Source organism: Macrobrachium nipponense, chromosome 33 (genome assembly GCF_015104395.2).
Source record: "Macrobrachium nipponense isolate FS-2020 chromosome 33, ASM1510439v2, whole genome shotgun sequence".
Classification (NCBI taxonomy): Eukaryota; Metazoa; Arthropoda; class Malacostraca; order Decapoda; family Palaemonidae; genus Macrobrachium; species Macrobrachium nipponense.
In genome coordinates this window covers 5398400-5425722 of record NC_087219.1, presented here as the reverse complement: position 1 = coordinate 5425722, position 27323 = coordinate 5398400, and the positions used below count along the sequence as shown (strand labels likewise).

Here is a 27323-nt window from a genome sequence, read left to right as displayed (position 1 = left end):
GCCAGAAACGACATACCCAAAGAGCAGACCGCATTATGCCCTTTGAAGCCGACGTGTTTGCTGATAGCCTGTATTCGCTATCTCTCTTCGCCGTCGCCAGAGCAGTTAGGAATACAGTTTTCTTCGTCAAATCTCGTAGAGACGAAGAGGAAAGAGGTTCAAAGCGATTTGACATTAAATATTTGAGGACCACATCCACCAGGTTCCACGAAGGTAACTTCGGTAGCGGTACCTTGGTCGTCTCGAAAGATCTCAATAGATCATGGAGATCCTTGTTATTAGCGAGGTCAAGACCTCTATGGCGAAAAACTACAGATAGGACGCTTCTGTAGCCTTTAATAGTTGACACTGCCAACTTCAGATCTTGTTTAAGATAAAGCAAGAAGTCGGCGATCTGGCTCACAGAGGTGTGGTAGAGGACTAGTGGTAGAGGAAACTCCTTTTCTCTTACACCAACTTCTAAAAGGCCTGAACCCACTTCGATTGGTAAACCGCGATTGATGATGGTCTCCTCGCGGTGGCGAAGAGCTTTAGCCACTGATTTCGAAAAACCTCTCGCTCTGGCCAACTTTTGGATAGTCTGAACGCAGTCAGACTCCAGAGCGGAGAGGTTTTTGTGGTACCTCTCGAAGTGGGGCTGTTTGAGTAGATCTCTCCTTAACGGAAGAGATCTCGGATAATCCACTAGGTAGAACATCACCTCTGTGAACCAGATCGCTGCGGGCCAAAAGGGGGCGATTAAAGTCAACCTCGTCCCTCCGATGCTGCGAATTTTCTCATCACCTCCCCAGGATCTTGAAGGGGGGAAAAGCGTAGAGATCCAGGCCCGTCCAATCCCATAGAAGGGCGTCTACTGCTACTGCTCCCGGATCGAGAACCGGGGAAGCAATACAGAGGAAGTCTCGCCGTCCTTGACGTTGCAAAAGATGTCCACTAAGGGACATCCCCAAAGACCCCACAGCTCCTGGCATACGTCTTGATTGAGAGTCCACACTCTGTCGGGCAATAACTGTCCTTGTCGACTGAGGAGATCTGCCCGGACGTTCTCGACTCCGGCAATGAACCTTGTCAAATATTGTGACTTCTCATCTCCTTTGACCCAAAGTAGGAATCTCTTTCGCTAGAGTGAAACAGGGAGGGGCGAGAAGTGTCGTTCCTCCTTGTTTCTTCAAGTATGCCAGGGCTGTGTGTTGTCCGAGTTGACTTGAACTACACGACGGGAGACTTTGTTCTGGAAGAACTGGAGCACTAATTGAACCGCTGCCAGCTCTTTGAAGTTGATATGCCAGGCTTACCTGTTCCCCTCTCCAGGTACCTGACACTTCCTCCCCCCTAGAGTTGCTCCCCACCCCGTGGATGACGCGTCGGAGAACAACACTAGGTCGGGGTTCTGAAGCTTGAGGGATATGCCCTCTGACAGCTTCAACGGATCGAGCCACCATCTTAGATGGTTCTTCACCTCTTCCGAGATGCTTAACTTCATGTCGAAGTTGTCCTTTTCCGTCCAGCTGTCCGACAGAAAGAAACTGAAGAGGTCGGAGGTGTAGCCTCCCCAGGGAAAACAAACTTCTCCAGCGAGGAAATGGTCCCCAGCAGACTCATCCATTCCCTCACGAGCATGAATCCTTCCCTAGAAAGGCCGACACTTTTTCTATGCCTTGTTGCTGACGTTCCTGGGACGGAAAAGCCCGAAAAGCCACTGAATCCATCTGAATCCCCAGATACACGATGGACTGTGTTGGGGTCAGATGTGACTTTTCGTAATTCACCAGAAGTCCCAGGGACGCAGCTAAAGACAGAGTCGTTTGCAAGTCCTTCAGGCACGGGTCTGCGAGGAGGCTCGTATGAGCCAGTCGTCCAGATGAGCGAGATTCTGATTTGGAAAGATGGAGCCACCTCGCCACGTTCTTCTTAAGATGGTGAGATAAAAGGGGCCGTACTCAGTCCGAAACAAAGAGCCCTGAATTGAAAGACCTTCCCTTTCAGAACGAACCGAAGGTACTTCATCGATTGGGGATGTATCGGGACGTGAAAGTAGGCGTCCTGGAGGTCGAGTGATACCATCCAATCTCCGGGTCTTAAGGCCCCCAGAACTGACTGAGGTGTCTCCATCTTGAACCTCTGCTTTTCTATATAGAGGTTTAGACGACTTACATCCAAGACGGGCCGCCACCCTCCCGATTGTTTCGGTACAAGAAACAATCTGTTGTAAAATCCTGGCGTTGCCAGGTCTAAAACCTGTTCCACTGCTCGTTTCTCGAGCATCTGCTCGAGCAGGTCGAAAAGTATCTTTCGCTTTGTTTGAGGATACGATGGGGACAAGTCCCTGGGAGTGGAAGTCAACGGGGGCGGCTTTATGAAAGGGATCTTGTAAACCTTCTCTATGACGTCGAGAGACCAGGTGTCTGCCTCTCTTATCTCCAGGCTTCTGCAAACAACTGCAGCCTGGCTCCTACCGGTGACTGAAAGGCACAATCTTCACTTCTTGGCCCCTAGACTTGGAAGGGGCTCTACCTCTAGGAAGGCTTCTTCCTCGAGGAGACGATCTAGCGGAAGTCCCTCCACGAAAGGGCTTCTGCTTTCTAAACGGTTGGGCTCCTGACGACGTTGAAGGGCCAGCCGGACGTCTCGAAGACTGAGCCAACAGGTCTTGTGTGGCTTTTCTCTTGCAGACTAACTGCCAGATCCTTCACCATAGCTTGGGGGAAGAGATGACTCGAGAAGGGAGCATACAAAAGTTCTGTCCTCGTGCGGGAGAGACAGACTTAGCCGCAAAGTTGCAATAAAGCGACCTTTTCTTAAGCACCCCTGCTGAAAAATGAGAGGCTAACTCCTCTGAGCCATCCCTGACGGCCTTGTCCATGCATGACAATACACTGGGACAGCTCCCCCAAGCTGATCGAGTCTGGCTTACGAGATTGGTTGTCTAAAGCTCCAAGACACCAGTCTAAGAAGTTTGAAGACCTCTAAGGACCTAAACAGTCCCTTCAAAAGATGGTCCAGTTCGGAAGTCGTCCATGATACTTTAGCTGAGGCTAAAAGGGCCCTCCTTGAGGCATCAACCACGCTGGCGAAATCACCTTGAGCAGACGTAGGAACCTTCAATCCTAATTCCTCGCCTGTCTCATACCACATCCCTGCCTTACCGCTAAGTCTAGACGGAGGCAGGGGGAAAGTAGTCCTTCCCTTTGCTTTCCTAGACTCCATCCAGGCGTTAACCTTCCGGAAAGCTCTTCTAGTAGATAACGACGTCTTCATCTTCACGAAACCTGGAGTCTTGCTTGTCTTCGACGACGAAAACTGAGGAAGGGGAGGAGAGGAGGAGCAGCAGGCTGGAAAGTATCGCCAAACGAATCACGAAGTAGTCGTGCCAAAACTTGATAATCTGACGAAGCAGACGTAGCAGGTTGTTCTTCATCAACATCCTCAGAAGAACCGCTAAGTTCTCCTTCTTCCCTACCCGAGTGCAAATCCGAAGGAAGAGGCAGAAGTCCTTTAGCTCCAAGTCTCCTATAAGAACCGATGAAGAGAAGAAGAGGGTATAACGGATCCTTAACAGTCACAGGATCAGGAATCACCTTTAGAGGCGAACGTGAAGAAGAAATAAGACGAGAAGCGTCAGCCAAAGCCTCGGGAACAACATCCGAGTGACAGCGAACTTCCACATTCGCGTCCACAGAGCTCTTACTAGAACGTCTACGAGCGTCCATCTGAGCGTCCAACCTAGCGTTCTCTCGAGCGTCCAAATCCGCGTCCGACCGAGCGTCCAAAGGAGCGTCCATCATAGAGACTCTTCTAACGTCCCGCGAAGCGTCCTTACGAACGTCCTGCGAAGAAAATTGATCAAACTGCCCGACTAGCGTATCGTTGAGCGTCAACACTGTCATGTCGAAGAGGGGCCGAACGCATAGAAGTCCGTCCGACAGCTACAAAATCGTCGTCAGCAGAAGCGTCGAAGTCGGAACGCCGAGCGTCCTCTCTACGGGAAGAGAGAGGAGCATGCAGAGATCTCTCTCTAACCTGGCGTCTAACGTCACCTCTAGACGAACCGGGGAGCAAAACGAAGTCTAGAGGGCGAAAAATCAGAAGACGGGGACGAAAGAGGAGCCGTTGGAGAAGACTGCCTAGTTCTCTTGATAGGAAGTCTATCGTCTTTCCTGCGACGAGGAACCGTCTCCTTCTGCTTCAGTAAAGCGTCCAGTTGCCGTTGCATAGCAATGATGATCTCCGTCTGAGATGTCTCCTTACGCAGGAGACGAGCTGCGCTTGTGAGAAGGAGAGGGGCGAGGGGACGCCTTATTCCTTCCTTCCCCAGGAACAGCCTTGGCTCTAGAGCGACTGGGGCGCTCGCGGGCGTCATCGTCGGATGACGTCCTAGACTTCTTCTGGGGCGGAAAAGCTACGCTTTCCGGAGAAGAATGCCACTCAGACAAAGCATGACGTGAAGCGTCAAGCTCTTGAAGAGTCCTCTTCAAAGGTCGCGAATCCGAACGAGATTCCCACCCTTGCGCGGGGAGGACGCGTCGGAAGACGAGAAACAATCCTTCAGGATACGTGCCTCGAGCACGCTCCTTAGCAGCCTGGGAAGCGTCCACAGGAACTGCTCGACGGACGTCAGATCAGTGGGGGTTCCCCGTAACCCTCCTTCGGCCTTCGACATGCCCTCTCCTGAGTCCTGGGAGTCCGGCAGAGGTCCCAGCCTAGAGGCGCTATAGGGCCGATCTGACGCCCCCTCCACTTCACTAGGGGCACTATCACTGCACTTATTTTGCCTGTTTTCAAGGGCAAGCACTTTAGATTCAAGCGTCTTCAATGAATCCAGGATAAGCGAAAGGGCATTACCCTCCGCAGACACCACTTGAGGGACCGAAGGCAACACTACGGGGTTAGGAGACACAAAATCTAAAGGAGGGTTAGAAGGGGATACATTAAGACCCTGTCTGCTACCCGACTTACTCCTGGAGGAAGACCTCCTAATCCTATCACGTTCTAACTTATTTACGTAGGATTCATACGTCTTCCATTGTAAATCATCCAAGCTTTCACACTCATTACAGCGCAAATCATATTTACACTCTTGCCCCCTACACCCTTTACACAATGTGTGAGGATCAACCAAGGCTTTAGGAAGCCTAACCTTGCATTCCACTTTCGAACACACCCTGGCACTAGCCGAACTACATCCAGACATATTTAAGGAAAAAATCTAAGCCAAATTCAAAACAGTCCAAGTCACGTATGCCAAGCTATCGATCCAATCAAAAAACCAAAAAGTCAAGAGGATACTCAAGCAATGAAAAGTTTTCCAAAATCCTGAGGCGGAGGTGTGTAAACAGATGTTTACGACACCGGCGACAGAAGAAATCTGATAGAAAATGGGAATGGTTCCTGATACCCGCCTCCCAGCGGCGGGAATGGGTACTAACCACCCTAACTCCCACTACGTGTGTCGTAAGTTTTAGAAATTCTGTCGGACTTCAGAGAATACAGCTATATATATATCTGACAGGTAAGTTTCATGAACAAATAACAATTCCCAATAAATATCACCAACATCAAGAGCACTAAACCTTAGAAACACCAAAACAATTGATGTAACTAAATAATATACATAAAGATTAAGAACTTTACCTTAAATGTTACATAAACACCTTCCTTTGTAAGTCAAACCTACATTCGTCGACACGAGGGGTAAAGACCGTGATTTTGACTGTACATTACCAACCTTTTATACTGCCCTGAGTAATGGACTGAAAAGTCCTTATAACTAAGGAAACTATTAACACAAGTACTGGGTAGAGTCGAGTCAAGTTGTAATGGGCCTGGAGGAGTGGGAGGTGCCAGGGAATGATTCGGCCATCGTGGTCGGTTGATTACTGAAATGAAATACACGGCCTGGCAAGCATTTTCAGGATACTAACCTAACCTAATCTAACCTACCTAGTAGAACATGTTACCGTAACCCCCCTTAGGGAAGGCAATCTTAGAAGTGTAACATGTAGGTTAGGATACTAACCTAACCAACAACCTAACCTAGTAGAACATGTTACCTGACCAGAGGGCTCAGCCCCCCCGTACCCCCCTTACATAAAGGCAGTCTTAGAAGAGTAACATATAGTTTAGGATACTAACCTAACCAACCTAACCTAGTAGAACATGTTACCTGACCGGGAGGGCTCCACCCCCTGTACCACCCCTTACACAAAGACAGTCTTAGAAGTGTAATATATAGGTTAGGATCCTAACCTAACCTAGTAGAACATGTTACCTGACCGGGGGGGGCGGTACCCCCCTTACACAGTCTTAGAAGTGTAACATATGGGTTAGGATACTAACCTAACCAACCTCACCTAGTAAAACACGTTACCGGACCAGGGGCTTCGCCCCCCCGGACACCCCCTTACACAAAGACAGTCTTAGAAGTGTAACGTGGGGTAGGGTACTAACCTAACCAACATAACCTAACCCAACCTAGTAGAACATGTTACCTGACCGAGGGGGGCCGAGCCCCACCGTACCCGCCCTTACACAAAGACAGTCTTAGAAGTGTAACATATAGGTTAGGATACTAACCAACCTAACCTAACCTAACCTAGTAGAACATGTTACCTGACCTTAAATAAAGACAGTCTTGAGAAAAATGATATAATATGAAAGTAAATATAATAAGTAAAATGTTATCCAAGAAATTGTTAAGGATCAGAAAGGCAAGTAAAGGTGAATATAGAAAAAAGAAGGGAGATGAAATGCATGTGTAATTTGGAATGTCTTAAAATGGAAAAATGTAATACCATCAATTTTCATGTCATTGACAGAAAGGTCTCGAAACTTCCTAAAACCTCCCTCTAGTCCCACCCCTCAGGAGACTTTCAGGGGTATGGCCCTTAATTGTAACATAATATTGTAAGATATATAGGGCAACTTTATGAAGTGAGAACAATTCAGTGCACATATTATACAATACTATGATATACAGAACTGAAATAAAAGCTTGAAATAATATTACACAATTACAAAACAAATGAGGAAAAGGAATATATGTAACAATACACGTAACCCCCACCAAAACCCCCATCATTTATCTCCTTAGGAAGTTTGTGTGCGAAACAAAAGCTCCCTTATATTACGGTGCATGCGCCCTAGGATTGGCGCATGCTTAGTAGGATTCGGCGTTGTAATAGCAGTAGTAATCAGTGGATTTGAGGTATGTAACGGCTCCATTATCGGTTTATTTATCGCTTTATTTCAGCTTGTATTTCGGGTTTCAAATGTCATAAATAAGAGGAAATAACACAATAACATGGCAAAACCTTCCCCCAAGTGTTTCACCCCACCCAAAACCCCGCATTCCCATCGGTCCCCCTTACCGTAGGATAAGAGTTGAACTGCATAATTCTACCAAGTGTTTTACCCCAGCCTGAAACCCGCATTCCCATCGGTCCCCCTTACCATAGGATAGAGTTCAAAGGTAAATTACAGCTTAATTACAGCCGGCCAAACAAATGTTACTTTAAATTCTTGTTCAGGAGGTAAAACTGTATAGGAAAAAGTCATCTGGCATAGTCTAGTTCGCTGCGGTACAACAGCTTAGATCTACCTTCATTTTTACCTTACAATCGGTGGTTTTATCCTTACTGCCATCACAACTGAAACTCTACAGTGCTTATTTGATTGTAATTATACACATTTTGGTCTTAATTTCCTCCAAATTGCACTTGAACTACGTTGAGAGTTTGTTGATAGCGAAGTCGGTTCCTGGTTCCTAAGCGCTAACTCCACAAACTCAGTTGCAGGCACACTACACTGTTTATGAGGTGCAAAGCTATATTTCCTTAATTGTTTACTTTACTCATTATTTAGTTTAGCTTTATGTATGTTACTTCAAAATGTTTATTATAATTCATGTCTATTATCCCTTTTTTCCGACCAAGTTAAACCCGAAAAGTTACAGGTATTTCAAAGTTAGATACAAGGTATTTCTATGTAAGCATTCCGCATCGTGGTAGACTATGGCAGTCGACAGTTTCCTATGTTAATTTACTTGTTGAACAATATTTCAAAGGAATATTTATTCGGACAACTGTAACTGAACTGTAATTGATCTTTGAAGACTACAAGACGCTACCACAGGATGCGATGTACCACCGTAATAGAGTTCTAAGGTAAAAAAATACTATTCCTTTGAAATCTTGTTCAGAAAGTAAAATAATATAGGAAAATGTCAACTGCCATAAACTAACTCAGTCTGGAAACGGTCGAAGTGTTCGGTTGGTGGGCATCGAAGAAATGTAAACAAAGCCTCCATGTTTGAAGTTCGCAGCCACCACGGACCCATATGTTCACTAAGGGGAAGATGGCACACTGGGGGGGGGGGGGGGGGGGGTGAGGGGGGGGGGGGGGGGGGGGGTGAGAAGGGAAGGTATGAGTTGACTAAGTGACTAGTAGCTCTCCACGGAATAGTTATGTAGACTTTCCGGATAACAACCATCTTCCCACAAAAATGTAACACTTGGGTAGAACAATCTCAATATAATGATAAAGAATAATTTTGGAACTTTACCTTAAAGGGGTGGAGGGTACAAGGCGGCAGCTGCTTTTATGAAGGTGTGGAGCCTCGTCTTGGGTCTTGAAAGTGAAGTTTAAAATATGCAACCAAGTACCTGACGAAGTTGTACAGCCTATGTCCGTATCTAGGTGTCGTCTCCTGGAGTTCCCTCCACTTCCTCTCGATAGTATTGGTATGAGCACCGGTTACTGGGTCCACAAAGTTGATGGAGTGATTGAGTGTTAAATGGACGTATACTTCGTCTCCCAGGCAATCATAAGCCCTCCAGCAATCAGAAATAATAGTGGTCCATGGCATAATGTATTCCTTGATAACTGCAAGCAAAGTCTCGCTTGTCCTATCGAGAACAGGAACAACGAAGAACTCTCGGGTCTGCCTACAGATACCACCGAACACCCACTGTCCTTCGATGACACGACCTACGTTGTACTTATGCCGACCAAATTTTGCCTCATCGATTGCAACAGTTGTACCGGGGCCACCAGTTTGCTTCTTCTGCTGGATGCACCAATTAACTATGGCCTGAAAAGTAGAAAGAACACCGCTTCTTGGCCTTCTTACTATAAGGGGTACCTATATGAATTGTTGCATCTGAGAGACTATGGAGAAAGAAAAATACCTGTTACTACCTTCAAAACATGAAAATATGGAGCAGGGGCATAAATGGTATAGATGAATATCAAATGTTTAACCTAGTTTAGGGTCGAAACATATGGTAAAGTGTAAAAACCAACAAATAAGGGGCAAGTTAAGTTACCTGAAACCCTTCTTTGGCAAATAGAGTCTGCACTCGCTACCACAATGGGGGCAAAAGACTTGCTTTCTTAAAAGTCTGTGATCTTGACACAGTTGGATTAAGCGGTCATAATGCCCGAGTAATATGCATAGAAATCCTTATAACTGATGTAACAATGTTACAGGTGGTTGGTAGCGTGTCCTTAGTAAGAGGCTTGGAGGAGTGAGAGATTCCAGGATTACAGGCAGCCATGACGTCCTGTTCAGCAGTGGCGCTAGTGTATGGTATGGGAGATGAAATCATGGAAGAGTGGACCGTGCTAAACAGGGTAGGAAGGATGGGGTGGGGTAGTAAAAATGCACATCTCCTATTGGTTAGGAGGGTGGGGGTTTGATGTTAGCAAGTACTCCCCCTTAAAGAAAGCCCAACATATAGTTTAACATACAAACCTAACCTAGTAGAACATATTACCGCACCCCCCCCCCTCAAAGGAAGACACACTTGAAGGTAGCCTAAGATATAACCAACCTAACCTAACCTAGTAGAACATGTTGCCTGACCAGGGGAGCTCCGCCCCCCCCCCCCCCTTAAAGAAGCACAAACTTGATGGTAGCCTAACATATAGGTAAGCCTTATTCCCAGAGCCGGGCTCGGTAAATAAAAGCTAGGCATTAATTTGCCGAGCTCGGCTCTGGGAATAGCTATTAGCCTATTTTATAATACATTTATTTCACAAAATATATATTATGTCCTAACAAAAAGTGGAAGGACAATTATTATTATAGTCCTAAGTGTACGCATTTGAATTTATGACAGCAACATACTGCAGACATACTGTCACTGATCAATGGCGAAGTACTAGCGAGCAACAAACTCACACTTTTTTTTCTTTTGTCTTTACCCATTACTTTTTACTTTTCTATTTTTTAAAATATAAAAACAGTTTTCCATACCTTTGATTTGGTCTGTGGCCACTTACGTCAACCTTGTTGACACCATAGTGTTTGCATCTAAGCCTAATATAGGCGTACATTAAATGATCTGGGTACTGAGGTCCTCTTTATAATCTCTGGTTTGCACAGTCTTAGTAGCCTGAGAATACTGATCCAGAATTTCAGTAAAATCCGTCCATTTGGCAAAACTTTTGCCACCAAGAAAAAAGCCATCGCAGATAGTATGAGCGATAGTCTCCCAGTGAACAAAGTAATCTTGGTGATGTCTGAGGGCTGAATGACGTCGGATTATTAACAAGCGCACATTTGTATAGCCCGCCTAAGCAGTTCCGTGGTATGCGCGTGCAGTGCTAGCTCGGCAAATAAGCGGAGCAAGCCAAGCTTGGCCGATAATTACCAAACGCTTATTCGCCGAGCTGGGCTCTGCGAATAATCACTTTGTAACAGATAACCAACCTACCCTAACCTAACGTGTTACATGACCGGGGGGCGAACCCCCCTTCAATAAAGATAAACTTGAAGGAAGGTTAACATATAGGTTAGAATACAATACAGTAGTACCTCAGGATACGAAATTAATCAGTTCCAAAGCAGCCTTTGTACCCTGATTTTTTCGTATCTTGAACCACATTTTACATGTAAATTGCCTAATTCGTTCCAAGCCCTACAAAAACACTACAGTAAATTTTATAATAAAGCTAAATTGACCAATTAACAATGAAATAGAACCTTTTAGACCATTCAATACCTAACATAACTGTGATTACCTGTAAATAAAGATGATTAATGTACAGGGTACAAGAAATACTGTACGTACATATGTGGTAAAATGTGGAGGAACCTTACCTTTCGAGTGAGGCGATCTCCGAAAGTGGCGACAGAGGACGACGACAAATGGCAGAAAACATGAACATTAATTGTACGAAACACATTAAAAAATGACAGGAAACATTAACACTAAACTTTACGAAACACATTAACAAATGGCAGAAAACTTTAACACTTAACTTTACTAAAAACTTTAAATTAAATTTTTTAGTTTTTTTTTTACATTTTTTTTTTTACTTTTTCATACTTTACGTTTTTTTACAAAATTTCAATTTGTTCACGAAACTTACCTGTCAGATATATATATAGCTGTATTTTCTGAAGTCCGACAGAATTTTAAAAACTTCCGACACACGCAGTGGTCGGCCAGGTGGTTAGTACCCATTCCCGCCGCTGGGAGGCGGGTATCAGGAACCATTCCCATTTTCTATTCATAATTTTTCTGTCGCTGGTGTTGAAAACACCTGTTTTCAGTACCTCCGTCTTAGGATTTTGGAAACTTCATTGCCGCTAAGTATCCTAATTGTCTTTTGATTTATTTACTTGGATTTGTGGCTAGGCATACGCTATCTTAAATTGATTTGAATTTGATTCATTTTTGCATAAGATATCTGAATCTAGTTAGGCTAGTTTCAGAGGGGGTTGTCTGCAAAGATAGGGTGTGGCTACCGAAAGCTTCGGTAGATCCGCACTTGGTATGCACGAGGGGTTTGGGTCTTGCTTCTTTGTTGAGATTTGTCATGTAAGGAGTGTGAGACTATGTCTAATTCCGTAAGGAAAAAGTATGATTCGTACGTACGCAATTAATCAGTAAACAAAAGTCAGGGTAGTGAACCTGCTAACCTTCCTGTAGACTTTATTTTGCCTAACCCTATAGTATGGCTACGGGTTATGAATATGTCTGCGAGAGGTGATCGCTCTCCTTCATTGTTGTGAAGAGTGCTACTTCTGTTATTGTTACTCCTAACCCTGTAATGTTGCCTTCGGGCCCTAAAACAGTGTCTGTAGAGGTTATTGCCCTTTTCTCTTATACTCTTTCGATTCGTAACTTAAGAATCGAAAGTGCTTGCTTTAGAGAGCAATAGTGAAGTGGCTAAGTGCAGTGACAGTGCCCCTTGTGTAGTGGAGGGTGCGTCAGATCGGCCTTATAACGCCTCTAGGTCTAGACCTCTGTCGGACTCCCAGGACCACAGGGAGAGGGCATGTCAAAAGCCGAAGGAGGGTTACGAGGAACCCCCACCGATCTGGCATGCCTTCGGCAGTTTCTGATGAAAATCCCCAGACTGCCAAAGTTCGTGCACGTGCACGAATCCTGAAGGATTGCTTCTCGTCCTCCGAGGCGTCCTCCCCGCGCAAGGGTTGGAGCTCTCGGAAGGACTCGCGCCCTCTAAGAAGCTTTAGAGAAGAGGACACTTCACGTCCTCTCTCTCGTCAGGAGGGAACGTCAGATCCGCCCCATAACGCCTCTAGGCCTGGACCTCTGTCGGACTCCCAGGACCAGGGAGAGGGCATGTCGAAAGCCGAAGGAGGGTTACGGGGGAACCCACATCGATCTGGCGTCCCTTCGGTAGGACCTGTTGACGTTTCCCAGGCTGCGGAAGATCGTGCACGTGCAAGAATCTCGAAGGACTCGCGCCCTCTAAATAGAAGCTTTATAGAAGAGGACGCTTCACGTCCCCTCACTCTCTCGTTATGCGTTTCAGTGAGAAGTAAGAAGGCGAACGTCGCCTGATCACGTGTACGTCTTTCCACCGAGAAATATGAAAAAGAAGGCAGTTTCTCTCGCTTGTTTTGACGCCTGTCAGGAGCGTGACGCTTTTCTGCACGCTTCTTTTGACGCTCGGCTTGAACGGGACGCTCGGATGGACGCCAGGCGTGCGCCAGTGGACGCCGAGCGTCCTCGCCAGTGGACGCCGAGCGCGCGCCAGCGCACACCAGGTTTGTCTCCTGGCTGAACGTTTCTGTTGAACTCTTCAACTTCAAGCTCTTGTTTAAGATTTGAGCCTCAAGAATGTGAAGCTTAAAGTGAACAGACAACTTCATCTTCGAAACCCAGCAAGACCTCGGGTTTCGTGAATTCAAGAGGTCTCTGTCAATATTATATTGCTTTTCGCAAAGGTGGATGGAGTTAAGGAAAGCTCAAGGGAAGATCTCGTTTTCTCTACCGCAGTCAAGACTTTGCGATAAGGCAGTTACGGGTTATGTAAAGGCTCGACGTCTCGGCGACGTTCAGTAGGATTCTTGCAAAGGCATTCATCAAAAGGACGCTCTTCAGGAAAGCGCAAGACAGGACTTCCTTTGCCACACTGCCAATAAATTTTAAGCTTTAGCGGCATTAGTTGTGATACGGGAGAGGAAGCTGGTTGGAGAGTTTCTTCCTCTTCCCAGGATAATTTTGCAAGCTTTTTAGCCCATCTGAAAGGGTTTTTCAGATGATAGATTTTGTTAGTTTCTAGTCGGGACTACGCTGCCGAATTGAACATCGTCGTTCTACCTGCCGTAAGCCTGTCTCTTAACAGGATTCTTGCCCCTTTCTCGTTTGAGACGGGAATCGGAAAAAATAAAATGCTCGACTTCCTGGATTACGTTTTGTCAATTCAGTGACTTTCCCCCATTGACAATATACTATCGTTTTGTCAAGTAAGTGGGTATCCCCTCATTGACAAAATATCTCTTTGTCCCGTAAATGGGTTGGTTCTCATTGACAACATCTCTTTAACTTGATATTGCGTAAGCGAATAAGCTCTTATTGACAAGATTCGGAAGAGCTCTCATTCGTCATTCGCAGACCCGTACAAGAAATAGACTTGTAGACGACGTCAATGAACGCTTATGTCCAATAACATAAGAAGCTTGAGCTGTCTGCTTCGATTCTCTAAGTTTTGTTCATGAAACTTGCCTCGTCAGATATGTATGTAGCTGTATTTCCGAATTCAGCTATATATATGTCTGCCAGGTAAGTATGAACAAACTTTATTGTGATATAATAAAAATATTTTGCCTTGCGTTATTTTACTACTGGTTGGTTCAAGTCATACACGCTTGCTGTAGTTACCTCTTCGGATGGCAACCGAGAGGTCTATTGTCTATTATTTTAAAGACATTTAATCGTTACTCCCTGCAGCCTTTCAGGAGTTTCCGATTTATCTTTTACCGTTGTATGGTAGTGTTCTGACGACACAAACGCATCTATATATTTAGCGTTTTCTGTTTCGCTAAATATACCAGCTTGAGAGTCTCTTTTTGCTCAAAAATAACGGACCTATTTCTTCGTAGAATAGGGTAGCTGGCAACCCAGACAAGGTTTAAGAGACGACGTTCGTAAGCTGCTGGCTGCTGCTGTGTCTGACTGTCCAAGTTCCAACCGAGCCAGTAACAGATCGTGCGCTGTCATACGCTGTAGGTTACGTCCCTCTCTCCTGCGGGATTGACTGACTAACCGTATCTCTGTGCTGGCGGTTACGTCTCTCCTGCGGGATTGACTGACTAACTGTATCTCTGTCCTACAATCACGGACTTTAGCCTAAGATTGAGGGGATTTCTTACGTGGAATGAATAAACGTTTGCCATTCGTTTTGCCTTACTATGGTTCAACAGAGTTTAGCTCTTAATCCTTTCGGTGCTCGTTACCGCACGGTATAGAACTACGAGTCTACCGCAACATTGCACTTTTATATGCTCTCCTGCTTAGGCAAAGCGCAGCCTTATAGGGAAGTAAGCATACTCGGGAGGGAATGGATGAGCTTGCTGGGACCATTTCCTTCCTGAAGAAGTTTGTTTTTTTCCCCGAATAGACTGCAATTCAGACCACAGTTTTTTCCTACGGGAAACTTGAAATATTATTCAAGATCTAGGAATTATTCTGAACATCTCTCAGTGCGTCATGATAGAAAGAAGGTGCCGGACATCTGGATAGTGTTTCAGATGTCCTGGATCTTAATCTGAAAGAAGTAAATGCAATTCGGTCGTCCTCCAGTCCTCGAAACGAGTTTTTGGAACCAGTGGTCCACATCAACTCTGATATTCCACAGCTCTCTCATATCTTAAGAAGTATCTTTCTCTCGGTCCTGCTCGAGTTTACGAGAAAGAGCCTATTATAACAACAGGCGTAGAATGTAACGATCCTCTAGAGGTTCGTTACAGGATTGCAAAAGTCATGTACGAATCGTCTCGATCGACGGCAGCAACTTTTGACTTCCGAGTGGAATCTTTCTTTAGAAGTAAGTTGAGAGTTGTGGAGACTTTAGGGACGCCCTTTCATTCTTCTCTTCGATATGTTGAGGACGAAGAGGCTTCTTCTTCTCTGCTCCCTTTTTCTCGATCCGGGATCGGTACCATTAAACGCCATCCTATGATATTAAACGGGGATGGATGTTTAGTCTCTTTTCCCCTTTTTCAATCGCTTAGGAAATGTAATGAGGATTTATGACGTCACAGGAAGCGACAATGACGCTGATCGCCCCATGTTGGCCTTCAGGATCCTGGATTCACAGAGGTCACATCCTTCCTAGTTCACTTTCCAAGGACCTTTTCCGAGAGAGTCGGTCTACTCTAACTCGAAAGGTACCTATAACCTCTCCGCTCTGAGTCTGACAACGTTCAGACTATCGAGATGTTGACAGGAATAAGATTACCGTCTTCCATTTCCGTCTGAAGAATGGGATAAGCTGGCAGTCACAACTATTAAAGAATACGCAAATATTGTTGTTGAATCTTTTGGGCTCAGAGATTTGCGTCTGTCAAACAACAAAGCACCCTTCACGATTTCCGAGTCTGTTGAATCTCGAAACTCGCTACCATCATACTTTTTGTCTCACCTGTTTTCTCGGAGTCAGGAAACTAATCGTTGCGAGATCAGGCGACATATAGTAGCCCTGAGTTTCTTGTTGACGAAGTCGGTTGCGTTTATACACCCCCGATGATCGTGTAACATGAGACCAGGTTGGACTGTCAAGCATTCTTCCTTCGGGACTGAATCGCCTTTTTGCTCCTTGCTCCTTTCTCCTGGCACCAGAAGCTCGAGTCAGGAGTTGATTCGCTGACGACGTTGGGTTGCGTTGATACACCCCCCAAGGTTTGCTTAGATTGAATCGCCCAGGCAGTCCAGACACTCATCCTTCAGCAAAGAATAGTGCCTTATGGGCTTCAGGGTACAGCCTTGCTGTCCTTGATTCGTCTGGACTGGACCTTGTCACTGGTCGGTCACCTGACTTTAGTACAGACGGACTGACTGTGCATGTCCAGATCGAAGCTTTCAATATGGAACTTAGACATAGTCTGAAGTTCTTGATGTCAAAGCATTCGAACCTCTCCTACCTGTTAACTTCTTGCATGTGATCAGGAAGGCCTTCTTCTAACCACCCTAGATACGACAAAGAGGGTTAGTGAGATTTTTAAGCCATCGTCACAAGTTTTGGCTTTAGAGAACACAAGGCGGTGTGCTCTCTAAGCCTTTCGTTGTGGCCTAAGAATGGAAACCCGTTTTGTCCTTGGGCCAGGAGCTTGGAAGCAAGGATGGCACAAGTTAGTGGGCAGGAGCCAGAGAGAGTCCTGTACCCTGTCAGGTCTCTCAAGTTTTATCGACATAAAACTCAAGAAAGTCGAAGTCATTCGGGCAATCTGCAGTGTTCCGAAAAAGACCAGACTTGCCCATATCGAAGAACACCCTGGCTTTAGTGTTAAGGGAGTTCTTTCAAAATCTCCTTTCATTGTGTTTGCACAAAGATTTGAAATCTTTTTTATCTGAATGCTCACGAGGTGAGGGCGCGGCCTCGGAAGCATTTCAAACAGAGCATGGCACTCAGCAACATCCTGAGTACCATGTTTTAGCGAAGCAACTCTGTGTTCACTTCACACTCCCTGCGAGATGTGAAGATGGCATATGAGATCTGCTGCTCGCTAGGGCCATACGTGTCTGCAGACACAATCTTGGGGCAAGAAGTACCACTCATCCTATTCCTGTAGAAAATGGTTAGGAAGAGCTCTTAATTTAGTTGTTGAGTCGCCGACAACGGCGACTTCTTAACTCTTAAGCCTTAGTTAACACACCTTAACTTTGGCTAGGTTGGTCAGGTGGTGATATATATATATTTATTTTACTTCTTAGCCCTCATGGTATGGTCAATATGGTCTAGTCACATTGTGGTCATGCCCCCGTTGACAGATCATCTGGAGTGCACCAGCTTTATAGGTCTCTACCTCGCTGGCAACTCTAGTAAAGCAGAAGCAGACTTGGGTGACAGTAATCACGAAGTCGGCTATGCTAACAGGTGGAACCAAGATGTAAATCATCTGCATGCATTTGTTTCCCAAAATCCTTCTATTCTGTCCCTTCCCACCTCCAACGGTGGGATTCAGCTATATATATATCTGACAGGTAAGTTTCGTGAACAAAATGATATTGTTATGATACAATAAAGTTTGTTCATACTTACCTGGCAGATATATATAATCAAGTACCCACCCACCTCCCCTCAGGGGACAGAAATGAAATGAAAATTTGATGAACAGAAAAGGGAATGGTTCCTGATACCCGCCTCCCAGCGGCGGGAATGGGTACTAACCACCTGGCCGACACTGCTGTGTCGGAAGTTTTTTAAATTCTGTCGGACTTCAGAAAATACAGCTATATATATATCTGCCAGGTAAGTATGAACAAACTTTATTGTATCATAACAATATCATTTTCTTCACCACTTTCAACTTTGTTTTTTTGTATCACTTGGATCTTCCTGTTTGCTTACTCCTACTAAAGGCCTCTTTAAAAATTAACTATTCTAGGAAGATTGCTTCTGCCTGCTTTTCACAATGTTCCTGAAACGACTCAGGCAAACGTCATCGAACTGCGCAAGCATACGACTTGTGTAAGCCTTTTCGGGGTGTCCTTTCCAACAAATGATTGCACCTTATGAAAAACAGCTAGAGCATCCTTAATTTCTGCCATTGTCATAGGGTCGCCGTCCTCCTCCTTGCCGCTGCTAGAAAGCTCTTCTTGAACGACATTATGTTGCAGGGCCTCCAACTCTTTCAGGTCATCCGTCATAAGCTCCTCTTGGTGCTCCTCGAGAAGGTCATTGATGTCGTCCTCGTCGACGACCAGCCCCATGGACTTGCCGAGTGCAACGATCTCGTCAAGATCTGGTTGCGAAGCAGTTTCAGGATCGTCAACTGTTTCTGAATCTGCTTCAGCTTCGCCCACTTCGAATCCCTCGAAGTCTCAGAGGGATATGGCATCAGGCCAGAGTTTCCTCTACGAAGAATTCAAGGTTCGCCTCGAAACCTCCTGCCAAGCTTGATCAATGAGTCGGATGCATATGACAACATCGAAACGCTACTTCCAAAAGTCACGCAAGGTTAGGTTTGTGGTATCGGTGATGTCAAAACATCTCTTAAAAAGATGTTTTGTATACAGCTTCTTGAAGTTCGATATCACTTGCTGGTCCATGGGCTGGAGGAGAGGGGTGGAAGATAAAGAACCTTGATAAAAGAATACTCCGCTAGGATATCTTCCTCGAGCCCAGGAGGGTGAGCAGGGGCATTGTCCAACACCAGCAGACATTTCAGAGGGAGGCACTTCTCTTCCAAGAATTTCTTCACTGCCAGGCCGAAACACAGATTTACCCACTCTGTGAACAAAAGTCTCGTTACCCAGGCTTTCGCATTAGCCATCCACATCACTGGAAGCTTCTCCTTTAGCACTTTGTGGGCCTTGAAGGCTCGAGGAGTCTCCGAATGATACACAAGTAGGGGCTTCACCTTGCAATCCCCACTGGCGTTGGAACTAAGTGCGAGCGTAAGCCTGTCTTTCATAGGCTTATGCCCGGGTAGCTTCTTCTCTTCTTGTGATGTACGTCCGAGGCATTTTTTTCCCAAAACAGGCCAGTCTCATCACAGTTGAAGACTTGCCGAGAACTGTAGCCTTCGTTGATCGTCATCTCATCGAACGTCTTAATAAAGGCTTCGGCCGCTTTAGTGTCTGAGCTGGCAGCCTCCCCCATGCCGCACCACCGAATGGATGCCAGTCCCTTTCCGGAATTTTTCAAACCATCCATGAGAAGCCTTGAAGTCTGGAGTTGGCGTCGATGTCCCTTCTCCTCTGTTGTCTTTGGTCTGGGCAATCAAATCGCCGAAAATAGCGCTGGCCTTGTGGCAGATTGCTTTCTCGGTTATCATATCGCCTGCGATTTCTTTGTTTTTTATCCGTAAAAGAAGCAGCCTATCCATCTCATCGTGCACGTGGCTCCTCTTGTTGGACAAAAGTGTCACGCCCTAGGAAGGTGTAGCTGCTTTGATAGCTTCCTTCTGCTTAAGGATGGTGCCCATCGTCGACGGATTTCGGCCGTATTCCTTAGCGATCACACTCAACTGCATGTCAACCTAATACTTCTTGATAATCTCCATCTTTGTCTCCATAGAAAGCATCCTCTTCTTTCTGTGAACTTCAGCAACTTTCTTGGGATCTATGACTATACGTAATTGTTATGTACTAATTAAGTTCTCACACAACACGATAAAGTACAAAGCGAAATCACTAACACGAATTTACGTTAACAAACAAATCGTATATGTGAAAGAATGAATTCTGCGTGCGTACAATAACGATGCTGCTACAGTGACTGAAGGACGCCTTTACGTAGATGCACGATGGGAGAGATGCTGACCAATAGGAGAGCAGGATCTTACGGCGGTGACTAGCATTAGGAACCAATGGGAGAGAGGGAGGATAGGATGGTGGCGAATCTACTCAGTTGGTGGCGTGGGAGTTTTAAAATTGTTCTCAGTGGTGCAGGCGAATCTCGGGACTTTACAGTAACACCCTTTCGTAACCTGAATTATTTTCGTATGCAGAGGCAAAAAAATCTTCATATTTGCTTTCGTAAATTGAATTTTTCGTAAGTTGGGATTTTCGTATGTCGAGGTTCCACTGTACTAACCCCACCAACCATGTTTGCAAATGTATAAAATGGAATATATGAATGAAAATGTTCTAATAATTGGTAAAATTTTATCCAAAAATTTGATATGGGTGAGAAAGGATTGTAAAATTATGAAACGTAAATAGACAGAGGTGGATAATGGACAGAGAAAGGAGAAAAAGGTGTAAATTAAAATGTCTGTAAAGGGATATATGGAATATATATATGTAGATGATCTAATAATAAGGTCAAATTTTAACAAAGAAATTGTTATGGGTGAGAACTGCATTTTAAATGATAAAACACAAACAACCAGACAGGAATACTGGAAAGGGAAGGGAGTGAGTTGTGTATAAATCATGTACGTATGCAGTATCCCAAGAAACTTGCAATTTTATGGAACCGACAGGAAGGTAGGTATCAAATCGTTCTAAAACCCACTTCTAGTTCCACATGTAGGCATTTTCATGTGTCTGCCCTCAATTATAACATGTTATTGTTATAATACAATTAAGTTTGTTCATACTTACCTGGCAGATATATATATAGCTGTATTTTCTGACGTCCGACAGAATTTCAAAACTCGCGGCACACGTAGTGGGCGGCCAGGTGGTAGTGCCCATTCCCGCCGCTGGGAGGCAGATATCAGGAACCATTCCCATTTTCTATTCATATTTTATCCATGCCACTGTCTCCTGAGGAGAGGAGGGTGGGCACTCTAATTATATATATCTGCCAGGTAAGTATGAACAAACTTAATTGTATTATAACAATAACATTTTGTTCATGAAACTTACCTGTCAGATATATATATAGCTGAATCCCACCTTCGGATGGTGGGAAGAGACAGAATAGGATTTTTAGGAAACTTAAATTAAGTAGATGATGTACATCTTGGTTCCTTACCTGTTAGCAAAGTAGACTCTGTGATTACTGTCACTTAAGCCTGCTTCTGTTTTAATCAGAGTTGCCAGCCAGGTGGAGACCTGTAGTGCTGGTGCGCTCTGGATGCTCTGTCAACGGGGACGTGACCTCAACGTGACAAGACCATCGAGCCAAACATTTGAGGGCTACGAAGCAACTGACCACCACCTGACCAACTAACCAAAACACCCCTGACAGTTAATCTAAAGAATGGGAGATTTTCACAGAAGATCTCACCATCAACCAAAAACACAACAATAAAACTAACCTATTCTAAGCTAAGGGATAGGGAGAGAGCTACCTTCAGCCCCCAAAACTGTGTCCGCAGAAATGTATGGCCCCAAAGAACTACAGTTCTCGTAAATCGTTCTCACATCCCGAAGGTAATGCGAGGCGAATACGGAATTGCTCCTCCAAAAGGTGCTATCAAGGATATCCTTGATAGACATATTCCTTTGGAAGGCAAGAGAGGTAGCTACGGCTCTGACTTCGTGAGCTTTCACTTGTAAGAGGCTCAAATCAGTCTTCTGGCAAGATGAATGAGCCTCTTTAATGACGTCCCTCAAAAAGAAAGCCACAGCATTCTTTGACAAAGGTAATTCTGGTTTTTTCACCGAGCACCAGAGATTACCTGAGGGACCTCTTACCTCTTTAGTTCTGTGAATATAGAACTTGAGAGCCCTGACAGGGCACAGGGCTCTCTCTGGTTCTTGACCCACGAGACTCGACATACCTTTGATCTCAAAGCTCTTGGGCCAAGGGTTAGACGGGTTCTCGTTCTTAGCCAAGAAAGTTGGACTCAACGAACAGACAGCGTTGTCCCCCTTGAATCCCACTTGGCTACTGAACGCTTGGATTTCACTAACTCTCTTCGCCGTCACCAGAGAAGTTAGAAAAAGCGCTTTCTTCGTCAAGTTCCGTAGAGACGCTTCGTGGAGAGGCTCAAAAGGACTTGACATTAAAAATTTAAGAACCACATCGAGGTTCCAAGAAGGCGGTCTCGCTTGTGGAATCTTGTGGTTTCAAATGATCTCAAAAGGTCGTGGAGATCCTTGTTGTCAGAGAGGTCCAGTCCTGTGTCGAAAAACGGCCGACAACATACTTTTATATCCCTTAATGGTCGGGACTGCCAATTTTTGTACATTTCGTAGGAAAAGCAAAAAATCGGCTATCTGGTTCACAGAGGTCGTGGAAGAGGAAATTCCTTCCTTTCTGCACCATGCCCTGAAGGAGGCCCACTTTGATTGGTAAACAGCTCTTGAAGAGGCTCTTCTAGCATTAGCAATTGCTCTCGCAGCTGCTTTCGAAAAACCTCTCGCTCTGGCCAACTTTTCGATAGTCTGAACGCAGTCAGATCCAGAGCGGAGAGGTTTTGGTGATACCTTTCGAAGTGAGGCTGTTTGAGTAGATCTCTCCTCCAGGGCAACGTCCTTGGGAAGTCCACAAGGAATGTCATGACCTCTGTGAACCATTCTCTTGCTGGCCACATCGGGGCGATCAGGGTCAACCTTGTCCCTTCTGACACTGCGAACTTCCTCATGACTTCCCCCATGATCTTGAATGGAGGAAAAGCGTAAAGGTCTAGGTCTGTCCAACTCCAGAGCAATGCATCCACCGCAATTGCTCCTGGATCCAGGACCGGGGAGCAATACAGAGGAAGCCTTTTCGTCCTCGACGTCGCGAACAGGTCGACCAGAGGATGTCCCCACAACTTCCATAGTTGCTGACACACTTCTTGGTGTAAGGTCCACTCTGTTGGCAGGATTTGATCTTGTCGACTGAGAAGGTCCGCTCTGACGTTCTGCACACCTGCGACAAATCTCGTCAGAATCTTGATCTGTTTCACATCTGCCCATAGCAGAACTTCCCTTGCCAGGTGAAAAAGGGATCGGGAGTGAGTTCCTCCCTGATTCTTCAGATATGCAAGGGCTGTGGTGCTGTCCGAGTTGACTTGGATGACCTTGCCTGTCACTTTGTCTTTGAAGAACTGCAGCGACAGGAAGATCGCTGCTAGTTCTTTCACATTGATGTGCCAGGCTACCTGTTCCCCTCTCCAAGAGCCTGACACTTCCTCCCCTCCTAGTGTTGCTCCCCAACCGGAAATGGAAGCGTCTGAAAACAACACTAGGTCGGGGCTCAGAAGATTTAGGGATAAGCCCTCTCGCAACTTCTGAGGGTCGAGCCACCATCTTAAGTGGCTTTTAACTGTATTTGAGATCTTTAAGATCGCATTCAGATCCTCCTTGGCTTTCCATTCTTCCGCTAGGAAAAATTGAAGAGGCCTGAGGTGCAGTCTTCCCAAGGAGACAAACTTTTCCAGCGAGGAAATGGTGCCCAGCAGACTCATCCATTCCCTCGCCGAGCAAGTCTCTCTCCCTAGGAAGGCTGAGACTTTCTCTAAGCCTAGACGCTGACGTTCCTGGGACAGAAACGCCCGAAAAGCCACTGAATCCATCTGAATCCCCAGATACACGATGGACTGTGTCGGGGTCAGATGTGACTTTTCGGAGTTGACTAAAAGTCCCAGGGACTTTGCTAAGGCTAAAGTTGACTGAAGGTCCTTCAGACATTTTCCTTTCGACGAAGCTCTGATCAACCAATCGTCGAGGTATAGGGATATTCTGATCCCTGAAGAATGTAACCACCTCGCCACATTCTTCATTATTACGGTAAATACCATCGGGGCCGAGCTGAGACCGAAACAAAGGGCTCTGAATTGCCATACGTACTCTGTTTCCTAAGACAAATTTCAGGTACTTCCTTGAAAGAGGGTGGACAGGGACGTGAAAGTAAGCGTCTTGCAGGTCTAGGGACACCATCCAGTCGCCAGGTCTCAAGGCTCCTAGCACTGACTGAGACGTCTCCATCTTGAACTTGCTTTTTTCTACAAAAAGATTGAGCCTGCTTACATCCAGGACTGGGCGCCAACCCGACGACTGCTTCGGTACCAGGAAAATCCTGTTGTAGAAGCCTGGTGACCCCAGGTCCACGACTTGCTCCACCGCTCTTTTTTCGATCATCTGATCTAAAAGATCGAAAAGGATGCGCTTCTTCTCTCCCTGATAAGACGGGGAAAGGTCTCTGGGAGTTGATGTTAGAGGAGGAGGATGCAAAAAGGGGATCTTGTACCCTTGTTCTACGATCTTGAGAGTCCAAGGATCCGCCCCTCTCTGCCTCCATGCATCCGCAAAAAACTTCAGTCTGGCCCCGACTGGCGTCTGAAGGACATGTTCTTCATTTGGTTGACTTCGGTTTGAAGGAAGCTCTTCCTCTTGAAAGTCCTCTCCCTCGAGGAGCTGCTCTCGAGGGAGGAGCTCCGCGAAAGGGTTTAACTTTCTTCGGAGGTCTCACAAACGATGATGCCGAAGGAACTGCTGGACGCCTCGAGGACTGTGCTAAAAGGTCCTGGGTCGCCTTCTGCAAACTAATCGCTAGATCTTTTACCAACGTCTGGGGGAAGAGATGGTCCGAAAGAGGAGAAAAGAGCAATTCCGCTTTCTGAGAGGGAGTAACCGACTTTGCGGTAAAATTACAAAGAGCAGCTCTTTTCTTAAGGAAAGCTGTTCCAAAGTGCGAAACTAGCTCTTCCGAACCATCCCTGACGGCCTTGTCCATACATGACAACACACTGGACAGCTCCCCCAGACTGAGAGAGTCAGGGCTTCTAGATTGAAGGTCAAGAACTCCCAAGCACCAGTCCAAGAAGTTAAAGACTCCCAACGTTCGCAGCAGTCCTTTCAAGTGGTGGTCCGTCTCCGTAGGAGTCCAGGACACCTTTGCAGCTGATACGAGGGACCTCCTCTGAGCGTCCACTAAGCTGGAGAAGTCCCCAAGTGCAGACGAAGGAACCTTCACACCCACGTCTTCCTTGGTCTCATACCAAACGCCTCCTTTCCCAGCGAGTCTAGAGGGAGGAAGGGCGAAAGTCGTCTTGCCCTGATCCTTCCTTCGAGTCATGAAGTCCTGGAGCTTCTTGAAAGCCCTCTTGGTTGAAAGAGAAGTCTTCATTTCAACAAACTCCGGTGTCTTGACTGATTTGGAAGACGAAAGTTGCGAGGGAGGAGACCTAGGAGCTGCCGGCTGAAACTTGTCCCCGAAGGACGAACGTAACAGCCGCACAAGAACCTTATAGTCCGAGACAGAAGAAACCAAAGGAGGTTCCTCTTCCACTGAGCTCGCTGGACTACTATGTTCCCCTTCTTCTCTAAGAGGAACCGGTGATCGTCCATCTGGAGAGGGCGTACGTCCAGCAGGTCTAGACTTGAACAAAGACTTCCGCTGCTTAGAAGCTGACGCTTCAGGCACGGACTCGTCCTTACGATGATCCTTAAAACTTGCAGAAGGAAGAACGTCTTGGGTGCGTCGAGCGTCCTGTGAAATGACGGAGACTGCCTTACTTCTAACTGAAGAAGTCTTATACTTCTTGATAGCACTAGTACTTCTAATAAACTCCTTATGGGGAGACACGTCTCTCTGAGCGTCCACACGAGCGTCCTGAAGAGAGGCTTCAAAAGCGTCCCGCTTTTCAAGAAAAGCGTCCTGCTTAGCATGGAAAGCGTCCTGCTGAGCGTCCTCGAAAGCGTCCTGCCTCGTGCGAAAAGCGTCCTGCTTAGAACGGAAAGCGTCCTGCCGAGCGTCCTCAAAAGCGTCCTGCTTCACTCGGAAAGCGTCCTACTGAGCGCAAGCTATATCAGGAGAACGAGATCGGCGATGATCCGAAGGCGGGGAAAGAGACGAACGCGGAGAGAGAGAATGAGACTGCTTAGTCCTCTTGATGGGCAGCCTGACGTCCTTTCTCCGCTTAGGCTCGACTGCTGCTGGGCGAGTCTTCTGAGCCATAAAGGTAGAAATCTGGTCCTGAAGGGACAAAAGAATATTCTTCGTAGGTGACGAACAAGATGGGGCAGGACTGAACCTGAGAGAAGGCGAGGGGCGAGGGGACGCCTCCTTCCTTCTCACAGGTACAGCTACCTGCTTTTCAGGGATACGCGCCTGTGCGTGCAACCCATAGACCTCAGGGATACGCGCCTGTGCGTGCAACCCAGAGGCCTCGTCGGAAGAGGTTTTACCTCTCTTCTGAGGAGGGAAAGCGTCATAGGCTTCCTCCGAAGAAATCGGCGATGCCGGACGTGAAGCGTCCTCAGCACGAAACGTCCTTTTCAGCGGACGAGTGACTCTCCGAGCGCTCCACCTCTTGCGCGGGAGGATGCTTCGGAGGACGAAAAACAGTCCTTAAGGATGCGCGCCCGTGCGCGCTCCTTGACAGCCTGGGACTTTGCAACAAGGCCTGCCGAAGGGACGCCAGATCGGTGGGGAGCCCCCGTAACCCTCTTGCGGCTTTCGACATACCCTCTCCCTGAGTCCTGGGAGTCCGATAGAGGTCTAGGCCTAGAGGCATTATGGGGCCGATGTGACGCCCCCTCCACAACATTAGAGGCACGATCACAAACTTTCACAGGGCCAGTTTCCAAGGCCAACACTTTAGATTCAAGAGTGCGCAAAGACTCGAGAATCAGAGAAAGGGCATTACCTTCTCCAGACACAGAAACAGGGCCCGGAGGCAACATCACAGGTTTTGGTGAAACAAAATCTACCGGTGTTAGAGGAGGAGAAATGTTACATTCCTTACCTTTTGTATAACTGCTCCTGGAGGAAGCCCTCCTGACTCTATCACGCTCTAATTTACGCCGATAGGTCTCATACATCTTCCATCCATCATCGGTCAAATCCTTACATTCATTGCACCGATCATCAACCAAACAAACATGCCCCCTGCATTCCATACAAACTGTGTGAGGATCAACTGAAGGTTTAAGAAGCCTCACCTTACATTCACTCCTCACACACACTCTGAAACTCCCTGTACTTGATCCCGACATCATGTACACAGAAAAGCCAATCCAAATTCAAAAAACAGTCCACTATTACGCGTGCCAATCCAACAATCCAGAGTCGATAACCAAAAGTCAATCCAGATACTTAGAAGCGAGATAATCCAAAAATCCTAGACGGAGGTACTGCAAACAGTTGTTTCCAGCACCGTCGACAGAAAAAATATGAATAGAAAATGGGAATGGTTCCTGATATCCGCCTCCCAGCGGCGGGAATGGGTACTACCACCTGGCCGCCCACTACGTGTGCCGCGAGTTTTGAAATTCTGTCGGACGTCAGAAAATACAGCTATATATATATCTGACAGGTAAGTTTCATGAACAAAGTAGTATTTCAAGGTATATAGGGCAAAATTATTAAGTGAGAACATGTCGAAACACATATTGTACAATTACAATGATAAATGAAACATAAATAAAAATGATATTGTTATGATACAATAAAGTTTGTTCATACTTACATGGCAGATATATATATAGCTGTATTCTCCGACAGAATTTCAAAAATCC

At 46.1% G+C, this 27323-nt stretch overlaps 1 protein-coding gene across 6 annotated transcripts in view; it reads right to left on the bottom strand.

The window, feature by feature from the left end:
- The window catches only part of LOC135202933 (uncharacterized), a 485514-nt gene that overhangs the window by 413905 nt on the left and 44286 nt on the right, over window positions 1-27323 (bottom strand). The window contains exon 1 of one of the 6 annotated variants that reach the window (XM_064232406.1): window positions 8561-8668. The exons of the other annotated variants lie outside the window; for them this stretch is intronic. The gene's annotated coding sequence lies outside the window, so the exon portion shown is untranslated. Of the gene's footprint in view, window positions 1-8560; window positions 8669-27323 lie in introns of those variants that run through there. 6 annotated transcript variants of the gene reach the window in all.